General features: G+C 36.4%; 1 long non-coding RNA gene across 5 annotated transcripts in view; it reads right to left on the bottom strand.

Moving 5' to 3' along the window:
- Window positions 1-12,909, bottom strand: part of LOC105486054 (uncharacterized) — a 102,091-nt gene extending 89,182 nt beyond the window's left edge. For 4 of the 5 annotated variants that reach the window (XR_011614890.1, XR_011614887.1, XR_011614888.1 and 1 more), the window contains exon 1: window positions 12,765-12,909. This is a non-coding gene — a long non-coding RNA (uncharacterized lncRNA). The other variant, XR_989920.3, reaches the window with a different exon arrangement.
- Between the last annotated feature and the right edge of the window lie 9,881 nt (window positions 12,910-22,790).

Below are 22,790 nucleotides of genomic sequence, written 5' to 3'. Positions count from 1 at the left end.
TACTAAAAATACAAAAAGTAGCCAGGCTTGATGATGTATGCCTGTAATCCCAGCTACTCGGGAGGCTGAGGGAGGCAAATCACTTGAACCTGGGAGGTGGAGGCTGCAGTGAGCTGCACTCTCACCTGGGTGACAGAGCAAGACTCTGTCTCAAAAAAAAGACCATGTCGTGGCAGATATATTAAATTATTTTCAACACAGTTCTGTGTTGTGAACTTACAAGATAAAACCATGGTATGCTTTCCTTTCTTCCTGAGATTCAGAGAGAGAGAGAGAGAGAATAGAACTCACTTATTTTCCTGTTTGTTTGTTTTGTTTTGTTTTGTTTTTGAGATGGAGTCTTGCTAGGCTGGAGTGCAATGGCACAATCTCTGCTCAAGGCAACCTCTGCTTCCCAGGCTGAAGCCTCAGCCCCCCAAGTAGCTGGGATTACAGGCGCCTGGTACAACACCCAGCTAATTTTTGTATTTTTTTAGTAGAGACGAGGTTTTGCCACATTGGCCAGGCATGATGGTGCATCTCGAATTCCTGGCCTCAGGTGATCCACCCTCCTCGACTCCCAAAGTGCTTGATTACAGGCATGAGCCACTGCACCTGACCAGAACCCAATTTTTTTCTAACAAAGGCTAATTTTTAAAAAGTTGGCAAGAGAAGTTTTTTAAAAGAACATATATACCTATAAGAGTTGTAGACAATACTCAAACATGACGTCTACATTAGAGGAAAGTCCAAAACATTCATGATAAAGGTAACGTTTCTGATTTGGGGGGTTATTATTTGAAAACAAAAGTGGGGTGGGGGAAGAGTTCTTTGAAATGCTGAATGTAAACTTGCCACTGAGTAAATGTCTTTCTTTAACTCAATCATAAGAGTGTAGGCTGGGCGCGGTGGCTCAAGCCTGTAATCCCAGCACTTTGGGAGGCCAATGTAGGCAGATCAGAAAGTCAGGAGATTGAGACCATCCTGGCTAACATGGTGAAACCCCATCTCTACTAAAAATACAAAAAATTAGCCTGGTATGGTGGCACACACCTGTAGATCCAGCTACCCAGGAAGCTGAGGCAGGAGAATCGCTTGAACCTGGGAGGCGGAGGTTGCAGTGAGCCGAGATCATGCTACTGCACTCCAGCCTGGGCGACAGAGCGGGACTCTGTTTCAAAAAAATAAAAATAAACTAAAAAGAAATACATTCAAAACTATTGGATAATAGAGTAAGAGGAAGATAACTATTAAAGGGAAGACTAGGAAGGATTTATAAAACAGAAGACATTTGACTTAGTGTTAAAGAGTAGATGGGAGTTTCCTAAGTGCAAAAAAGCAAGCCAAAAATTGGAAATAAACAGGAGCCTGCTGAATGGAGTCTGGTGATTTAGAGCACAAAATTCAGGGAGGAGAATGGCAGGAAAACAGGATGAAAAATTGTTCAAGGATATATTTATACCATGAGAAATGAATATGTTTGGGCTGAATCATCTATCAATAGCTCATTTATAATCTGAATCAAGAGCCAAACATCTACTTCCTGCTTTTATACCATGCTTTATCACAAACATGTATTATTTTAAGGAATTCTATTTTGGCCAATACGCTAATGGAGAGTATAAAAATTATTCTTAATACGTTTTTCACTGAATAATTCACGTATTCAACAAATATTTTAAAGTGTCTATCCTCTGCCTAGCATAATACATGGATTTGTAGTAATCCAAAAGGTAAGCAAAATAGAGTCTACATTTGAGAATTTGTTGTTTAACTGGGGAAGCAAAGGTGGCCAAGGTAATTGCACTACAATATGACATGTGTACTGTTGGAAAGATGGGTGAATTATTTAGGAGCAAAGAAGATGTGACTACCTCAGAGAAAATGTAGAATATTTATAGAAAAAGTAATATTTTATGTGTTTTTAAGAATGATTAAGAGTTCACCAAAAAGACAAGTGAGAAGGGTATTCTAGGCAGAAGAATAAAGAATAATGATATCTTCTAGCTATAGGAATTCCTGGCAAACATTTCTCTGACCTAGTTTCAAAAATTAATAAAAACATTTTCAAATTTAAGAAAAGCATATTGTATAAAGATACTTTCTGACTATAAATGTATGTTTCATTAAATTTATATGGGGTTAAGTAGATATCATACTTTGGAAAAATATTGTTTATGAAATAAACATATTCCTAAAATCAAAACTGGACCCAGTTTTTAGTCCTCCATTATATTCTGGCTATATTTCTTCTACTGAAATAACTCTTCTTAATACTGCTATTGACAAGAGTGAGACAAAATTTAGGGCAGAACAAAAATCCTGCTAGCATGGTAGGCTGAAGACAGAGAAGTCATACCACTATGATCTCAAAATCCCTCTCTAGTGTTTCTCTAAATTTAGTCCACAGCAAGACTGGGAACAGCTCAACAATACACATTTGTGTAAGATTTTCCTCCTTTCCTATTGAGCTCTTCCAGCATCCCACTCTTCTTTACTTGCAAATTTTTATAAGATATAATTTACACGTTGTGAAATAGAAAATTCCAAATGTAGTGTTTGATGAGTTTTGATTAATAATACATACATGTGACCCACACTGAAAACAATCAAATATTTTGATCACTCCGAAAACTTTTCTTTTCCCTCCATGTATAGAAACTGGTATTCATCATTACTGCTGTCTTCATTTCTATACTTTAATTTTATAACCTGCATTCCCAAGTAGACAGGAAGTCCAGTCCCCACCCAAAGAGAATGGTGTTTAGATACATATACATGCAATACATAAGCTAACAATTTAAATTCTGTAACAGTTTTCCTGCATATAGAGTAGTAATTTTAGCAATAAATAGATGCCAAAACATTATCATCACTGAAAACATCATTAAGCATTTTTATTGGAGGAAGAATTTATATAACTGTATTTATGTGAATGAAGCAAAAATCCAAAGTAGAATCAATACCAAATATGAAAATCATAAAACAGTGTCGGCTGAGTGCTGTGGCTCACGCCTGTAATTCCAGCACTTGGGAGGCCAAGGTAGGCGCATCGCTTGAGCCTAGGAGTTGAAGACAAGCCTAGACAACATGGCAAAACGTTGTCTCTATAAAAGATAATAATAATAATCAATAGGCAGGCTTGACAGAACATGCCTGTGGTCCCAGCTACTCAGGAGGCTGAGGTGAGGGGATTGCTTGAGCCCAGGAGGTGAAGATTGCAGTGAGCCAAGATCTATCCACTGCCTTAGAGCCTGGGTTACAGAGCAAGACCCTCTCCAAAAAAAAAAAAAAAAAAAAAGTACAAAATACAGCAAAGGTATACACAGACTTCATTATATATACTTCATGAAAAAAAAAATGAGTTTTCAACAGAGTCCTGAGGAAGAAAGAAGATATAGAAAACATTGGGAAGACATGAAAGATATGGTCAAAGGAGCGTGTGTGTTTGTGTGTGTGTGTGTGTGTGTGTGTATTGAGGCTGTTGAGAGCAAATTAAATACTAAACAGAGTGTAATTTGTGAAGCATTGGGCATTAGTAATTGCGCTAATAAAAGGTGTTTACTTGAATTGAAATAGACTATGGATCCATTGTGTAACTGCTGAATAAGACTGTCTCATATTCTCATTTCAAATAAAATGTGGTGCAAATGCTACTGGTGTAGAAGGTTTTTGTGCTGATTTTGTATATGATTAGCTGACATTGATCGTGGATGAGTGTTTTGGGCTTCTGCTCTTGCATAGTTCTTGCCACTAATGGATGTAATAATGTTTATGATAAACCCTTCCAGGGTTGCAATGAGGATGACATGCTTTATAGAAGAAAACAAACAAAAAACCTCTGAGTCTATTTGCATTACTTAGTGTCATGCCATTCAACTCTTACCACAGTGCTGCAAATACTACCTCATACTGACACAGGAAACCTGTTCTTGTATTTGTTTGCATGCATATGCCTTTGAATTCGTTCTTATTTCTCTTTCAAATGAATATGATCTGTCTCTCCCAGTTAGTCTGTAAATTCCCAAATGTCTTGAGGCAAGTTCTGTACATTATAAATCTTCACTAAAGGTAGCTTGAGGACTGATTGATTTTAAATGGTCACTTATAATGTAAAATCAAGATGCTTCCTAGGAATGTATAATAAATACAAGTCTTTATGCTTCAAAAAACTACATAGGCCTTTTATAAAAACATGAGATATATTTTATTTCTTTATTAACTTTAGGTATTTATTTATACTTTTTTCTTAGATTATAAGGCCCAAGAAGGACATGACTCTCTATTCAGCTCAACTTGAAAATGCCTAATAGGATATAAGGCTTCAGTAGGGAGTTAATGATGTTCTAAACTAATGATCATGTTATCTAACTGTATTACGAGTGGAATAATCAGGCTTTCAACAATTGTCTTTAACTGGAAAAAATAAGCTTTTCTGGAAAAGAGGCCTGTGTTTTATTTAAATCAACTCAACATAGAAAAACAGAGCAAAACAAAACACTAAAAGGCACTAAACAATTGGGGGAGAGAAATTACTAAATGTAATCTGAAGTGTGTCTGGGTGTAATGGTCCTTTGATATGTCTACTTGACTAGGCTACCATTCCTAGCTATCAATCAAACAACAATCTAGTCATTGCTATGAAGATATTTTGTAGATGCGATTAAAGTCCATAATTAGTTGACTTTAAGTAAGGGACATAATCCTAAATAACTTGGGTGGCCCTGAGTCAATCAGTTGAAAGTCGATAAAAGCAAAGCTGAGGCTTCCCTAAAGAAGAAATTCCACTTGAAGCTATGGATGGCAGCTTCAACTCCCAAGTTCCAGTCTGCACTTCCTGGCAGCCTGCCCAATGGATGTTGGACTTGCCTAACCAACCACCTACAGTCACATAGCCAGTTCCTTATGACAAACATCTTAATATATATCTCCTACTGATTCTCTGATTCTGTTTCTCTGATTGAACTGTTTCTGATGCCATACATATATTACAAATGTTAATGTCAACTTGCTGTTTTATAAAACTTCTATCTCAGCCCATCATTTTCAGTGGCAAATAGTTTGCTATAATCCCATCCTAGAGCAGAAATGGCCTGAGAAAATGGAAATTTTTAAAAATAAACTTACTTAAAACAGCTACAAAGAGCTGTCATTAGCAAGGAGATAAAAATACATATTCAAACATTTTAAATATTTTAAATGAAATGAAACATTTTAAACGAATGTTTTGTCATCAGAAAATTATAACCGGGAAAATGCTCTTTAACTCATCTGATGTAACATACAAACAACAGCCAAGAAAATAGCAATAGAGCCTTTTCAGGCTATTACCTTCATAGGTTTCTAGGCATGTACCTAAAGTAATAGTTTGGCATTCCTAGCTTATTTATTTATACAATGAGAGCCATTAGTCATTCCATTTGAGCTTCAGTATCTGCATTTGAACTTCAACTAGAGCCTCAATATAGCAGCGTACTTGAGAACTGCCAATGTGGAATTTCTTTTCTTACTTCAACAAACAATTCAGTTCAAACATTTATTGAATACTCATTAGTTGCTAGGAATATAAATACCCTATGACTAAGTTTTGACTATTTGCTTATTAAATTCTCAAATACAAAATGAATATCAGCATTCAAATGCTTATGCTATTGAGAAATGTTAGAAAAATTTTAAAAATTACCTTTATTCATATCCTGAAAGAAATTTTCTTCCATTGACTCTCAAATGAAACTTCTTATAATATTCTCCCAAACTTAAAACATGTCTCTCTCATTTGTAATATAGAGGAAGACATCCTAAATTGTCTTTGTAATGTATTTCTGTACCTAAACTAACTACCACTTGTACTTTTATAATGGGTAGATTAGAGGAAAAGAAAGAAAAAAATTGGCTAGCAATTTGGTACAAAAATAGAGGGTAAAATTGGAGAAGTTTAAATAATGAATATAAAGAGAGAAGAGGGAAATTAACAAAGAAAATTATACAAGAAAAAGGAATAAGAAACAAAGGAGAGATGAGAATTAAAATAGGAAAATGAAGGTAAGGAGTAAAACTCAAGCAAAAGGAATTTAAAACTCCATGCTTCTGTAGAATAATCAATTAACAATAAAATATTTTAGAATCCTTAGAGAAAAAGTTAGATAATAAATCTCATACAATTTTGTCTCATTCTTTTATCAACTGGACAGTGGGAAAATTAACTAAACTGTTGTTAAACCTAAGGCAAGATTGTTGATTCTCCAGAATTCAGATATGATTAAATAATGGGCATTGGAATATACTAATGTTTTCCTACTTAGAAATCTAGGAGTGGTCTAACATCTAAGAAAATGTTCCCTTGACAGAATTATGTGTTGGGGACACAGAACTCTTTGAAATAGGCCTATGACTTTTGATGTATTACTAGCATAAAATAATAAATGTTTATCTGCATCTGCATTTAGCCAACAAGATCTGTGTGGCTACCATACTTTATTAAAGACTCTTTTTGTCTTTATGGGATTGAATGGGTGTTAATGCGACCTGCCTGTGGAATGAACTGACCCAGATTCTACTATCAATCTCCGAAGTCAGTTATGTTCTTCTCACAATGTTTAGAATCTCATTCTTTCTTCCTTTCTGTAAAGTAGCAGAAGATGTTGGGCATGAAAGGTTAGTTTCAGACAAATTCTGTGAATCTAGACAAATTGACAGACTGATGTCAAAAGGTCAATTTTATAAAGATTCTTTCCTCTGATTATTTTCTCTCCTAATACCTTCCCTGGTGTAAAAGAAAGCAATGTGTTTATTTCTTCCAATCAAGACCCTTAATCCCTTCAAGGCCTGCTAAAATAACACTGAGTAAAGACACAAAAATGGTAAACACGCACCAAGTTACTTTAATGTAAACCCTACCATGAAAAACCTTCATTACAAAATCCCTATTTGTTATGTTAATCTCTTCATCCTTGCCACTGCTGAAGAATTTTCCTCTTCTAGTATTATAAATCCTGGAACATTTCCAAAAATTCTCTAACCCAAGAAAAATGTCTCAAGGCCCTAACCTATTTGTAAAGATTTAGGAACATTACAAAAAATTAAAGATTTAAGTATTAAGTATGTTCTCCCTGCTTATTAGTTTGATGTGTATGTTATTTTCTTAGGCATATTTCACATGGTGTTGCTTTATTGAAATCAGCATGTTGGACACTCCCATTAGTTACTGACATACAAAACACGTCCTATGCTGCACTTACCTGCCCGCTTAGGATGCATTAGAAAAGAAATGTTTCAGCATTTTAGGAGAAGGGATCAATGTTGTCAGTTAAGTGATCAACTAAAATATTAGGTACTGAAAATAGGCAGGGGAATACTGGAAGTGGGAAAAGACATGAGATGGGAAGAAGCAGAATAATGGATTTCATAAATGTCAAAAATATTTTATATTTATTTCATATTTTATAAATAATGACTATGATACAGTCATACTTCTACTTACTCATCTCATTCAATCCATATAACAATTTAGTCAGATAAGAAGTAATTTAAGTAATATTCTTATTCCTGTTTTACAAATAAAGAAACTGAGACATGGAAAAATAATGTAATTTGTCCAGTGACAGCACAGCTGTTGTATGGTGAAGCAGGCATGCAAATTCAGGCTCTCCTACTCCAAATTCCACAATATCATGCTATGCTACAGTGGCTCACTTAAATTATGCCCCTGAAAAATACACTAATATCTCTACAATCTAAATTTTACCTTAAGATGTCAGTAATTCCCTTCACAAAAGCCAAAACGATGTATTAGTAAATGCTCCAGTCACTTACACAAACTTGACATGTCACCAGACAATGATTCCTCCCAATTTTTTCCATTGCATTATTTGTTTTGTGTTGTTCCATTTTTAATTTTACTCCTGGTTGTTCCCACATAATACTGTTAAAAAAAAAACAAAAAACAGCAGTTCTCTGATGTTTTTGCCCCATGGCCTCTTCATGCTCTTAAAGAGGACCTCAAAGATCTTTTGTATATGTAGTTTTTTTTTTAATACCATATTAGAAGTTAAATATGACAAATTTTAAAGATATATCTATTCCCTTAAAAATAACAAAAATAACCCATTAATGTTAACATAAGTAACATGTTCCGTGAAAAATAACTGTATTTTCCAAAACAAAAAACAGTGAGAAAACTGGCATGATTTTACATTTCTGTCAAATATTTCAATGTCTAGTATAATAGAAGACAGCTGAATTTTACATTTGCTTCTACATTCAATCTATTGTGGTCTGTTGTTGGGTTAAAGCATATGAAGAAAATCAGGCCTCAAATAGATTTGTAGTTGGAAAAGGTAAGAGTATTTTAGTAGCTTAATTGCAAATGATCTTCAATATAACACCAAAATGCAGTAAGGTGTAGCCTCTTAAAGATTAGTTGCAATGAGCAACTAATTTCATTATTCAACATCAAACAATTACAAAACGCATTTCATTATTCAACATCAAACAATTACATTTGTTATTTACAAACTTTTCAAAATGCCATTTTTTTTGAAATCTCAAATTCTATCGTTGACAACAAATACTGCCAGTTGTTTTGTATAAAGTGATAGTCTCATTTTCTTTATTTTCAAGAAAATATCTATAAAATATTCAAGTCTGAATAACCATAGTTTGCCTGCCAGTCATTCTTTCAATTAAAAAAATGATGTTTCATGAAATAAGCTTGCAACTCAAAGAACTGCACAAATACTTTTTCTCAAGACACCCTTCACAGTTTAGTATGGAGCAAAATGCTTTCTGCATACTTCACATTTGCCCTACATGATAAATAATCTGAAACATTGAGACTTAGCAAAATTAATATTTTATACTGCTTCATTAATAATATTCTTAACTGCAAATGTGATTGTGGTGAAAATATATATCTATATAATGACTACTAGTATAATTTGCTGCACTGTGTTGATCTATGCTAAGGCACCAGGGGTTTCGCCCTCCATTACTTTTGCCCCCTCAGTACAAATGCCAACACATTGCAGGAGGCAAATAACATCCTAGTGTTGTTATGAAAATAGCTTTGACCTTGCATACCCTTTGGAACAGTGTCAAGGAACCTCAGTGGTACATGAACCACAGCTTGAGAACTTCCATTCTAGAGAGTACAAAGACTACTTTTTGAGTTGTCTTAGGTTATGAATGGCTCTCCTTTAACCTTGCAGACTCGACTATCCCTCACCTAGACCAGATATTGTACATTAGAAGCAATCCCAGTCAAAAGCACCTTGTACAAAATAAAAAACCAAAGGTAACACTGACCAAATAAACATTTGTCTGTGGATTTGTACTAGTACATCAATTTCAAATGTAATGAAAAATATTTATTTTACAATACTTTTCATCCTGTTGTTTTAATTCCATGAGGAAAGCTGGGGAAAAAAAAATGAAAACCTTGATCTCATGCCAAGAGCTCAAAGCAGCACCTCCCCTTTTTGGGTGGCAGCTGTTTCTTGTAACTAAGACACATGTTTTGTTTTCTAAAATAATTGTGAGGACTAAGTAATGACTACGAATGCCTTTGTAAAATTAGCATAGTTGTATTTTTATTTGGTTTGTGAAACTTTACCAAAATAATACATCAAACGTGGTTTAAAGGAATTGTTTGAAGTATGCTGAAGGAAAGGTCGGAGAAACAGTTTTATGATGCTAGGCCTCCTCTTTGATACACACTGCAAAAACTCTGGGAGACGTTTATGCCCAGCTAAAGAGATTGGTGAATGACTACATGAACAAAACAGCATGACCTAGTAATAAAGAGTAGACTACATGGTTTACCAACCTCTTTTCTGGCAATAAGTAGCACCTTGGTTATGTACAAAACAATGAAGTGAAACTAATCATTGTCACAGCAATACTGTTAAAAGACACTATTTACTTGACATTTGCACCATGAGCAGAAAAATATTTCTACAATCAAGGGCTGTAAAACTAAGTTCTCTATTCGTTATTCTAAAGGGCTTCTTTAAACACAGAACAAATAAATAAAAGAATGGATTGATTCAGAATGGCTGGACCAACACTATCCAATGGGAAGTATAAATTAAAGTCCTGCATAGATGCTTTAACAAGGTTTTTACTATGCAAGGGTACTTGCCACCCACTGTTCTTGGCTTTGTCAACCCCCAGACTGAGGCAACAAAAAGAGTTAAGTTTAATTTCTTGTGCCATGTATATTTTCTGAGCATCCATGCTTTTAGCTAAAGCATTTTCACTAGCTTTACCTAAGTCAGTACTCTTCCTATAATAAATCTCACCCTCCAATAACTTATTATCTGACAAAGGGATTTTCTACTTAGTACATTGTATTGTTGTTTGTATTTGAGGATTTAAGGGTCTGTCTTCTTCTGAGGCTTTCATGTTAAGGCTAAAAACCATGCCACTCCATACCACAGTCTTTGCACAGAGCTTGGCACAGAGCAGGAGCGATAGAGGTACATATGTTACATCCCATAAGAACAGAGACTTCCCACTTCCACATCCTCAGTGCCCAGAACAGCGTCTGGCACTCAGTGGATTCTACTGGCTGAATGGCACAGTTATGATTAGAGACCATATATTCTGCTATTGAAAGGTATAGAAACTATGTTCGTTTTCTGTTCATTTTAAACTGCATTTTTCTGGATATATATTACTGTGACTTTGGGGTATACTGACGTGTCCTGGGTAGGCCATCAGATTAATTCTTCGAGGACCAGAGGCAATTTTTTCATGTCTGAACTCTGCTTCCCTATTTCTCTTCACAACAGTAGACTCTAACGCTTTTATTCATGGTAAAATGTCATGTCCTTAATTCTTTCATTTTTATGTGAAGAAAATGTTCAATCTGTGTTCTTCATGCAGCACTTTCTGCATTCATCAATGAAGCTAACAAATGAATAAACCTATTGGGAATAAGAAATGCTGGCAATATTGAGGGATTAGCAGTAACTTCCTGGAAAATCAGAAATAACTACAAAGAACTTTGAAAACAAACTGTCTTTAAAAATGCAATTAATCATGCCTGTAATCCCAGCACTTTGGGAGGCCAAGGCAAGTAGATCACAAGGTCAGGGGATCGAGACCATCCTGGCCAACATGGTGAAACCCCGTCTCTACTAAAAATACAAAAATTAGCTGGGCGTGGCAGTGCGTGCCTGTAATCCTAGCTACTCGGGAGGCTGAGGCAGGAGAATCACTTGAACTGGGGAGTTGGAGGTTGCAGTGAGCCAGGATCGTGCCACTGCACTCCAGCCTGGCGAGAGAGACTCCGTCTAAAAAAACAAAAAGGAATTAATATAAGCACTTAGTAGAATGTTCTTCTGTCTTTCTTCCACTCCTCCCAGCTCTGGTGCATGCTTTTCCTAAGACACTTCCCTGACAGTGTACATCACAGCAGGCAGGGTGTATAGACATCTAGTGTATAGGTTTAACAATGGGCATTACACATAAAATAGCAAAAGTATATAGAATCCTATTTCTGTATGCTGTCTGCTAGAGAAAACTTCTCTACTAATGCAATATTAAAGTTTAATTTGAGTCTAAATTAAAAGTCTAGTTCAATACTACAGCTACAAATGTAACCATATCAAAGTTAAGAAGAAAATAATTTAGGAAAATGTTCTTTAGCATTATAATCTCTGAAATATTTCAATGACTCAAATCAAGATTCAATGTGCAGTTGAATATGACAATGTGAATGTGATCTGATTAACTTTTTTCTCATAAAAAATGTCTTCTTATTACATTCTTCAGATTACGGTAAGTTTTATTTGTAATTTTCACATGGTGCTGATGTAGTTTCTCCTGTGATGAATCTTTTCAAAGTAGTTTTCAACAACTCAACCCAATAAAAAAATATATATAAGATAAAAATGGAAATAACAACCATGGAAACAAAAATACGAGAATGACTTCAAAAGAAATTGTATAAATTGGAATTAATAAGACCATTTATTGAGTCATGGTAGTGTAAACTTAAAATAAAATCCTGAGCCCCCAATCAATTAAACAGATACCCCTTGGCCAAACAGACGCCCCCAAACCTTCAAACGTAGTTCCCAACCATAATGAGATAAGAGATCAGACAAGCCTTGTTGTACCCCTTTCCCTTTATAGTTTAGACACAACCAACATTAGTGTTAAAATGAAAATCATAAACTAACAAAACAGACTCTTTGTGACAATAAAATACTAAATTATAGACAAAACTGAAGGCCAGGCTAGGCAAGGATTAAGTCATATATTCCCTACACTTAAAAAATAAACTATGTTCTAACTGCCAAAAATTTTCTTTTTCTCTAATAACTAAACATTAGCCTCAAAATAAGCAATTTTAAGCAATTTATAGCTCCTCAAGATACTAACTAAACCCCTGTTCTATTAGCTGTAACTACAGTTCTAATTACACAAGAGACTCATTTCAATAACTTTCTCCTAATAACAAATGCAGCAACTGTAGACTAGTTCTGGCTGGTTTACAGAGATTACACACTTGTGTGCCTTCGTGTCCTAAAAAGACCTTTTAATATCTAGAACCCAATTATAACACATTTAGATAATAGGTCTCCATCCCAAAGAAAACATAGGTCATATGTTACATATTTATTCAATAAACGTGTGTCAAGGCCACATTCATAAATATTCATAACTCTTTTGATGACCGTTTAAATATGTTTAGTCAACCCCTTCAACATAAAACTCCTACCCCCAACTCCCCCTCCTTCAAAATGCCTATCTCTAGTTTCCTCTGGAGACACACTTACCAGCCTGCAGAATGGCCACCTTACAGATTGTAATCCTTTATAAAAAATAAAGTTTCCTTTTCTCCTCTCCAGATTTATGAAAGTTTTTTTTAAGCTAACAATTACCATTTTTTTTTAAGCTATCAGTTACTGCAATGGATGGCATTTGACTAAAGTTCTGCTGCTCTGGTTAAAGAAAAACCTGGAACAAGAAGGAGCTCCCTGCAGGCCACAGCTGCATGTGCCAGCCCCTAGCTGACTTATCTCCACCGTTGATCAAGGTCGCTGGCAGTCTCACCCCATGCAAACCGCCCCACAGGCCCTGTGTGTGGGTGTGAACGCATCAAGCCTGGCGCTCAGGTTAGGGTGGGAATTCACAGGAACACAGTGAACACCAAAATGATAAACATGGCTCTTATTCTTAATTGTAGTTGAAACCTCTTTAAGACAGTTTTATATATTTACATTCTAAGGGAATGTAAGGGAATATAAGGGAAAAGACTTTGGGTGTCATGGAGAAGTCTAAACATGCACAAAACTAAAGAGATAATCCCTCATCCTTCTTTGGGAATGGAAGTCATGAAGTGCACTGCACTTTACTTCTATTAACTGGACAAACTTAGAGCACAGTATTGTCCTCTTCTTCTATGAAGAAAGCCACGAAAATCTTTATCCATGGCCTCCTTTCTCCTAAACAGTCTGGCTTCACCCTCTCTGTACCACTGAACTGGCTTCTCCAGATTATGAATCATCTCCCGATCATTCAGTCCAATGGCTGGTGTTCACTCCACACTATGTGTATCCACTGAATTACTCCATTTCCTCTTCCATTTCCTGAGACTACACCGTCTGCCCCCTCACTTTTAAATGAGTTCCATTGATCTTTTTTTTCTTTTTTAATACTTCAAGTTCTAGGGTACATGTGCACAACAAGTGCAGGTTTGTTACATATGTATACATGTGCCATGTTGGTGTGCTGCACCCATTAACTCGTCATTTACATTAGGTATATCTCCTAATGCTATCCCTCCCCACTCCCCGCTCCCCACAATAAGCCCCAGTATGTGATGTTCCCCTTCCTGTGTCCAAGTGATCTCATTGTTCAATTCCCACCTATGAGTGAGAACATGTGGTGTTTGGTTTTCTGTTCTTGCGATAGTTTGCTGAGAATGATGGTTTCCAGTTGCATCCATATCCCTACAAAGGACACAAACTCATCCTTTTTTATGGCTACATAGTATTCCATGGTGTATATGTGCCATATTTTCTTAATCCAGTCTGTCACTGATGGACATTTGGGTTGATTCCAAGTCTTTGCTATTGTGAATAGTGCCACAATAAACATACATGTGCATGTGTCTTTATAGCAGCATGATTTATAATCCTTTGGGTATATACCCAGTAATGAGATGGCTGAGTCAAATTGTATTTCTAGTTCTAGATCCTTGAGGAATCACCACACTGTTTTCCACAATGGTTGAACCAGTTTACAATCCCACCAACAGTGTAAAAGTGTTCCTATTTCTCCATATCCTCTCCAGCACCTGTTGTTTCTTGATTTTTTAATGATTGTCATTCTAACTGGTGTGAGATGGTATCTCATTGTGGTTTTGATTTGCATTTCTCTGATGGCGAGTGATGATGAGCATTTTTTCATGTGTCTGCATAAATATCAGCCAAATGTCATGCTGGCTACATAAATGTCTTCTTTTGAGAAGTGTCTGTTCATATCCTTTGCCCACTTTTTGATGGGGTTGTTTGTTTTTTTCTTGTAAATTTGTTTGAGTTCTTTGTAGGTTCTGGATGTTAGCCCTTTGTCAGATGAATAGATTGCAAAAATTTTCTCCCATTCTGTAGGTTGCCTGTTCACTCTGATGGTAGTTTCTTTTGCTGTGCAGAAGCTCTTTAGTTTAATTAGATCCCATTTGTCAATTTTGGCTTATTATTTTCTCACCCTATTCTCCCTTACTCAGAGATCCTGTTCCTTCTCCTGACTTCACAGGCTCCTTCCTGTAGGGTGAATTTGCAAGTCCACATTTTCGTTCTTGACTTTGCCTGAACTCCAGTCCTGCATCTTTAGCCACTAACAGACATTTCTACTTGTCTCTTAAAATACAATATATTTAAAATTGAACTCTTCAACTTGGTCTCATCTACCACTCGGCTTTCCTTCCCTAACTTTTGTTTCCTTTCCTTTTTTGGGGGGAGAGGGGAAGAGGGGCAGGGGAGACAGGATCTCACTCTGTTGCTCAGGCTTGAGGGCAGTGGTGCAATCTTGGCTCACTGTAACCTCTGCCTCCCAGGCTCAAGCAATCCTCCCACCTCAGGCTCCTGAGTAGCTGGGACTACAGGCACACACAACTACGCCCGGCTAATGTTTTCTTCTTTCCTTCCTTCCTTCCTTCCTTCCTTCCTTCCTTCCTTCCTTCCTTTCTTCCTTCCTTCCTTCCTATCTTTCTTTCTTTTTTTTTTTTTTTGACAGGGGTCTTCGCATGTTACCCAGGCTCATCTCAAACTTCTACACTTCAGAGATCCTCTCCCCACCTTGACCTCCCAAAGTGCTGGAATTACAGGCGTGAGCCATCGTGCCTGGCCCTAATTTTTCTTATCTCTGTTTGTGGTAACATCTTTTTCCAAGTTACCTACATATATTTTCTTTAGATATTAAATTTTAGTGATCCTTCACCTTATTAGATAGAACCATATGAAATGTCTATGTACATGGGTCAAAAATGGTCAAATATCAGCAATTTCCTATGATTTCCTTCTTAAAATTTCAGATTCTTTTGGTACTTCAGTAACCTCCTGTTTTCTGCACTTCTATTTCTCTGCTTGCAGTTGGTTCTGAAGTTCACAACTTATTAATCTTTCTGAAATACTCACCTTTGAGAACTCCAGTCTAAAGTTAACAAGACTTTTCCTTCACTTTTTGTTCACATCTTATACAATTGGCCCCTAAATCTACCTTTGCAGTCTTGGCCCTACTCATCTTCAGAGTTCTCTGTTCCAATCAAACTGGCATAAACATTATCTGTCTGTCCCCTCTTTATTTAGAGAACTCTCCTTCCTTACTTCAGAAATCCCTCTGCTTGTAGACTTACACAAACTTTAATCTCACACAGTCTACTGACATGCCCACTGTCCTTCACTTCACTTTTAAATATTCTTACTAATGAGACATCCTTCCACATACTGTTTAAATATCTTGAAAGTAAAAAATGATGTATTTTATTTCTTTATTAAGCAGAGCATACAGCCTTATCCATAGTAGGTGATCAAAATATGGTTGCTGCTGCTTATTATAATTTTTTTAAATGATCTGTCTGAGCTCTGGCCCAGAAACCTTCCTTTAAATCACCCTTCTGAACGTAACCCTCCTGCCCAGAGATGAGATGTCTTTTAAAGAAGTTTTCAGATCTGCTCTACTTCCTATCAACACTACTGCTATTTGTGAGATCATGCACTTGTACACCAATCTATCTTCAAGGCAGACTCTTAGATTTCATCAGAATGGAAACTGATGAAAGATTCAGAGATTTTTTTCACAGATTTTAAAATTCTTGGACTAGACTTGAATTTCTGTATATCTCTAGCAATAAAATATTGGAGAGATGTATAGCAATATATCTCAGAATCTACTAAATCCAAACAGCTCAGTGACTACAGTTAAACTGAGAAGCTTTGATTCATGAATCCTGTTTTCATGGGACCTCATAATCTGTTATCTGAATATCCAAGCAAGAAAATGACTCTTTGTCATCAAGTCATAATAGCCTTTTTTTTTTTTTTCCCACTGTCTGCTTGATTTACTTTAACATACCCTTGGTCTTTGTCTTCTTATAGATAAATAAAAATGATTCTTATAAGCCCCACTGGTCCCCTAAGGTTCTCTATCCATGTTTCATCTGTGGTGCCATGTAATTGCCAAGATTCAATCCAAGCTGATTTAAAAACAAGCTAGGTTATGTTTTTAAATAACTCTCTTAAAAAAGAAACCCAAAATCATAAAGTTGTACTTCTTGAGAAATTCCTATTTTGTTGTGTATTTTCTTTTACTGAACCAAGCAAAAAGCAAAAAAATGCTGTTTTCACTTTAAAATACTTCTGCTATTCGTTTAAAAAGGTAAATGTAAGAAATAACTTCTGCAAAAGAGCATACTCTTTTCCGGTTCTTTAGGACATTTTTAAAGGCTATTTATTGAAAACGAGTCCTGTAATCCCAGCACTTTGGGAGGCCGAGGCGGGCGGATCACAAGGTCAGGAGATCGAGACCACGGTGAAACCCCGTCTCTACTAAAAATACAAAAAATTAGCCGGGCGCGGTGGCGGGCGCCTGTAGTCCCAGCTACTCAGGAGGCTGAGGCAGGAGAATGGCGGGAACCCGGGAGGCGGAGCTTGCAGTGAGCCGAGATCGCGCCACTGCACTCCAGCCTGGGCAACAGCGTGAGACTCCGTCTCAAAAAAAAAAAAAAAAAAAAGAAAACGAGTCAACAGAATTAAACAAAGGTTTGTACCATTAAGCTCCAGTGAGAAAAGATTTAGTTCAGATGACTAAAAAAAATGTGAATATGGAATAAAGTATGTTAAATCTGCATGTTTAATTTTCAGACAAGACATACTTAGTTAAATTTTCTAAGTATGTGATATGATAGCATCCAAGGTCATTTGGTTTAAATTCACTTAGTTAAATTTTCTAAGTATGTGATATGATAGCATCCAAGGTCATTTGGTTTAAATTCATGATTAAGAAATAGATAACACAGTTATTTAAATGTACTGCATTCATTAATTATTGAGCCACATGACTGAGTTGCTATTTTAACTTTGGTTAAAGATTAGTTCTAGTTGTTCTTAAACTTTCTTTAACTTTTTTTTTTTTTTACTTTGCAATTAAGTGCAAAGATTATACTTAAAGTTAATTTCTCTGCCAAATTAGAAAGGAAAGAAAATTGATGGCATTAAGCAGAATAATTTTCCTTAACTTAGTAATATTGATCTAAAAATAGGGCAAATGAAAGTAAAGATTCTGGTTTATTTGTGTTATTTTATTTTTGTTTTGCGTTCTTATCAATTATAGTCTTTGTTTCCCTGTCATTATCTTGGAATGGATTACAAAGTTTTCTTGCTAAGTACTTTTTTCTCTGATTTGTATTCAATGAAATATTAGTTTTAAAAATTTGCCCAATCAGTAGAAATTCACATTTCCTTTAATTCTTTCCTAAGTACTGGCATTTTTGAACTAAGTGGATTTAATGATAATTTTCAACTAAATATTATAATTCATTTCTCAAAATGAAAATAATTATATTTTAATTTTGTATTAATATTGCAAGTTACACCCCAAATTATTTATTGAATAGCTACTATGTGGAAATGATTTAATAATTCCAATAGTACTATGTAAGAAATCCATGTTTAATCTCTGGATATTTTGATTTTGTTTATATAAGCATAGTAGGCAGCCACTAAGATGGCTCCAATGACCCCTGACTTTTTGTGTTTGCACTCTTGTATAGTTGCCTCCCCCAGTTGTATCAGAGTTGGTCTGTATGAAAACAGAATATGGCAGAAGTATGGTATTGTATAATAAAGAACTTCTCTGGCCTTTATCTCTGGTTCCTTGGAAGGAGTTCTAAACCCTTGGAAATTCCCAAGTGATTGGAGTGCCTGCTATTCATTCAGACCACACCGGAGCCTACACTCACAAGGTATCTCATGGTAGGCTCCTAGATAGGTTCATGATGAGGGATGACTATGCCAGAAAAACCAACCATGTGATTAGAGAGTTGGGACTATAAGTCATACAATATCAATCTGAACTCCTGGGAGGAAAAGGAAGGTTGAGATGTAATTTAGTCATTAATGATTCAATCAACCAAACCTTTATAATGAAACCCTAGTAATTAAAACCCTGGAGACCAAGAAAACTCAGGTGAGCTTGCTGGTTAGGGATACACAATGATGTGCTGTAGAGTGACATGTCCTGAGGACTTGGGAGCTTTGCATTTTGGACTCTTCCACATGTTGCCCTATCTGTCTCTTCATTTGATTGATTCCAAGTTGTATTTTTTATAATAAAACTGTGATCACAAGTAAAGTGCTGTCCTGAGCTCTGCGAGTCCTTCTAGCAAATAACTGAACTTGAGGAAATAGTGAGAACCCACAAATTGGTAGGCGGTTGATCAGAGGTACAGATGGCCTGGGATTCCCTGAAGCTTACAGCTGGTATCTGAAGTTGAGGACAGCCTTGTAAAAGACTCTGCCCTTAACCTGTGAAATTCAACCAAACTCAAGGAAGTTAGAGTCAGAATTGTATGGTGTATGATATGTCACTTCTAAGAGTAGTTTATAAAAGACATGGTGGCTTCCCACTGTGGATGAAATTCGCTGCAATGATGTAATGGTCCTAGGTTCCATTGGTGATAAACTAGGACCTCCATCCAGCAGCCATGTAAGTGAACCTTCTGTGAAATCGGATCCTCTAGCCTCAGTGAAGCCCCCTAGGTGACTGCAGCCCTGACTGGCATTTAAATTGTAATTCCATTTGAGACCCTGAGCTGAAACTATCTAGCTAACCCATTGCCAGATACTGACTCACAGAAACTAGTAATAGCTGGTGGCTCATGCCTATAATCCCAGCACTTTGGGAGGCCAAGGTGAGCAGATCACAAGGTAAGGAGTTAGAGACCAGCTTGGCCAACACAGTGAAACCCCGTCTCTACTAAAAATACAAAAAATTAGCCGGGTGTGGTGGCGGGCTCCTGTAATCCCAGCTGCTCGAGAGGCTGAGGCAGGAGAATCACTTGAACCCAGGAGGTGGAGGTTGCAGTGAGCCAAGATCACGCCATTGCACTACAGCCCGGGTGACAGTGCGAGACTCCTCCTCAAAAAAAAAAAAGAGGAAACTAGTAATACCAAATGTTTGTTATTTATAGCCACTATGTTTGGGGTAATATGTTGTGCAAAAATAAATAAATAATGAACTAGGGAAATGGAAGCTATTAGCATTTGGTTTTAAGATTCAGATCTCTTGTTTTCCAGTTAATCTCAAAGAATAATGTATAACTGCCCCTTCTCTGTCATGGTTTTTCTTATGTGTGGATCTCTGAAAAATTTGCATATCTCCCCATTAAAAGGTGAGGTTACCCCTCTTGACTCTAGGATAGGCTAAGCCAACCAAATCCGAGTAGTTTATCCCACAAAAGTCTATTTCTTAACCACATAGTAGTTATATTGGCTCAGTGACCCAAGTCTCTTTCATTTTTTGACATTCACACATGGGAGAAAATGAGGAGGGTCTCATATGGGGTCTTATTCCCGGGTTGGAAATTATGTACACCACTTCTGCCCACATCCTTTAGCCAAAGTCGGTCACACTGCACCAACATAACTTCAAGGGATGCGATGAAATGTGTTTTCTCTACCAGACCAAGAAGAGAAAATGGAATTTGTGACAATCAGAAGTCTCTGTCAAAAAGTAGAGCTCTGTTTTCTTTGGAGCATACTGGATTTGTCAGGAGTATCAAAAAGTATAAACAACAATATCCAATATACATAAAGGAGTCTTCATAATTAGCAGAACATGAGCCGAAGTAACAGTAGCATCTCTATGAGATGGCATTCGTGGTATATAATGACTTAGCTTCTATACTGATGAAAATCCTGTGCCCTTTACACTGTCACAAAACTAATACAACCAAATGTGGGTTTCTCTGTTTCACGCACTAGCATGTTTTATGTTCTATTACACTAGGAACAGTTACAATATTTATATATGACTTGATTGTGTGGGGTGGGTTGAAGGCTATTAAAACTGATGATGAGTGGAGAAAGGTCATTTTCATATGCATTGAAGACACACACTCTTAGGTCATAGGCTTTGACGTGGGTTGCTTCCAAGATGGGCCAGTTGTGCCTAACTTCTTCAGCTCCTCTCATCTGCAGCTATTACCTTTATTAAACCTTCAGGCTTTGCTCAGCTCAGATACTGAGCCAGTCCTCGCCATGGCAGTCTGCATTCCAATAGGCTCAGGTACATTACTGTATAGTAGCAGGTTATAATTAAATTTTGCTGCCTAAACATGTGTGTGTCTCTCACCTACAACCTTCCTCTCCAATCTGCTCCCCTGCTACGACACACACGCACACACACACATACACACACAACCCTTCCATATGCACCCTGCTTATATGTCTGAGCTTCTGCTTAATCGTCTGTCCATTTCCCACTCTGGGTTGAAGCCCTGGGCTGAAATCTAACTTACTACACTTAGAACCTACTATCCATCTTTGCTCTTGTTAAACTTGAATCTAAAGTCTCCCTATCCCTGTAAGAGCTTTAATTGGAACTAAAGTAGTAGAGAAACCTACAATATTCATATTCCCACTGTCTCTAGACCTGCATATGATTGAATTCTTGCCCTGGCTGGCAGCTGCTGAAGTTACAGCGTGCTTCAGAGCCAGGCTGCCATGGATATGACATAGCACTATAATTGGTTTCATTCAAAAGTCTTTGAAAGGCAAGGCTAGCTAGAGACAAAAGAGAAACTTAAAAGGACTGAATATTTATCTTTGAAAATGGAATATTTTAAGTAATCTTTGTTTTTTGTGAGATTTCAGAAGTCACCATAATACTGTACTTTTGCATCCATAGATGATATTACTATAATAAAATGAAGAATATAGAAATCAATATGAACATAAAAAATAAATTATGTTTGAAAAGAGAAAGACAACATATAATAATATAAAACAACTTAAATCATTCTCTTTGTGTACTCATTATTTTGTCTCCAGGAAGCCAGAAGAATATATATATATATATATACACACACACACATATATATAATCCAAGGTATTTGAGACTCACACAGAACCTAGACATTTAAACTCAAACTTGGGATAAAAGTCCATTTTGTGTGTCCTTAGAATACACCCTAAAGAAAAGCAGGATTATCCAAGAATACAGATTCTCCTTTTCCTAAAAACTTATCTGCAGAGCTATCTAGAATTTTAACAATAATAAAAAAAATTGAGGTTTTATCATGTTTTATGACCTTCACGAAACATGAAAACCAGGTGAGGATGGAGGTGGCAACTGGAAAAAATATGCACTAACAAGCACACTAATTGCCCTCTTTTAAATCTTCATTCATCCAGACTTTCCAAGTCTGGAAACTCTCAGCATCTTTTCCTGAGCTATGCTTTTCATCAGTGAATAGATTACAGAAGAGACTTTTAAAATAAAATAAAATAGCCTCACATGTTCTGACCTCTTCTGTAAGGGGCTCTGAAAATATGCTTTAAAAAATAGGCATGCAATATTTTTCTTTCTTTTCTCTTTGGAAGAAGAAAACAGGGGGCAGAAGTTTCCACTGTCCTTTTATTCTAAGCGCTGTGTTCTATCTGCCAACCATGCTTAGTAAAGAAAAAAGCCTGATTACAAAATCAGTTCCAAACCCTCTTCTTACTATGAGAGTTCATATGAATCATTGAACTGAAGACTTGGGCAGGACCCCAGCTGCTTATAGGCAGTAACTCTTCCAGTAGAGATAAAAAGAAAGCTGACACAGAAAAACTCAGACAGAAGCAATTTTAACCCTTTCCTCTCTGGAAGTAACCATTGAGCCAATTCTGTCTTCATGTTAAAACTAGGTGGGAAGCTTTTCTCCCAAAAGGGACATACAGAAAATACATTTTTTATTGTAAGCATCAAGTCTGGATTAAAATTCTAACATTTATATGTGACTTGCCATTTTAGAGGCCTTTTTTAAGGCACATGATATTGTTTTTCAGCATTTGCTGGCCATTTTACATGAGAAATGTTCAATATTATGTACCTAACCCCCATCCCCACCAGCACTCAAGGACTTGAGTGGAAACTATGGAGTAAAATTCTTCATTCACAAACTTTTGAGCACACATCACGTATCTAACACTATTTTAGGTTCTAGGAACAAAAAGTTGAACAAGAGGGATGAGGGAAACTTAGTTTTTGCCTTAATGATGTATAGGATTTTTGTGTCTTTTCTATCGATTTAATATTTA

This window comes from Macaca nemestrina, chromosome 16 (assembly GCF_043159975.1).
Source record: "Macaca nemestrina isolate mMacNem1 chromosome 16, mMacNem.hap1, whole genome shotgun sequence".
NCBI lineage: Eukaryota > Metazoa > Chordata > Mammalia > Primates > Cercopithecidae > Macaca > Macaca nemestrina.
The sequence above is the reverse complement of the archived record's forward strand: the minus strand, read 5'-3'. Positions and strand labels throughout refer to the sequence as shown.